This window comes from Penaeus monodon, chromosome 31, assembly GCF_015228065.2.
Source record: "Penaeus monodon isolate SGIC_2016 chromosome 31, NSTDA_Pmon_1, whole genome shotgun sequence".
Classification (NCBI taxonomy): Eukaryota; Metazoa; Arthropoda; class Malacostraca; order Decapoda; family Penaeidae; genus Penaeus; species Penaeus monodon.
Window position 1 is genome coordinate 24,327,938 of NC_051416.1, and position 614 is coordinate 24,328,551.

The 614-nt window shown below is 41.4% G+C and overlaps 1 protein-coding gene across 1 annotated transcript in view; it reads right to left on the reverse strand.

Annotated features, from left to right (window-relative positions):
• Positions 1 to 614, reverse strand: part of LOC119593124 (transmembrane protein 64-like) — a gene marked incomplete in the record, with an annotated part of 46,170 nt that overhangs the window by 32,485 nt on the left and 13,071 nt on the right.

Sequence of the window (614 nt, forward strand, 5' to 3'; positions counted from 1 at the left end):
GGATTTATGCACACACTTTAACAACACCACACTGTGCTTCAACTGCTAACGATCATAAAGTGATATCAAATGTATACACACATACACATACACAAAAAAGGTATACATCATTACCACTATGCATATACAATTTTCATAAACCAACCATCAGCCGAAAGTAAAATTCGCATTAACGCAAGTCGGTTCGTCACGCACGAACCGTTAGGCATTTGTTTTGTGATCCCGCGTTTGATGACTTTATCGACATTCACTTGTTTTAATTTCACTTTTTTTTTTCCTCTTTCATAGAACCATTAGCCGCGTAAATTTAAAAAAAAAGGGAAGACTTGTTCGTAAGTGGATATGGAAATTTCTAATTATTTCTATATGACTTACTGATGATGAAACATATATTTTTAATGGCGGTAATTTGAATAGATAGTTTGGAGAAGGACCGGGGTAAGACGGGAAGGAGGGAAGGAGAGAAGGAGGGAAGGAGAGAAGGAGGGAAGGAGAGAAGGAGGGAGTGGGAGAGAGAGAGGGATGGGAGGTGAGGAAGAGGAGAAGGAAGAGGAGGAGGTGAGGAGGAGGAGGAGGAGGGGGACGAGAAGGAAGGGACGGAGAAAGGAAAGATG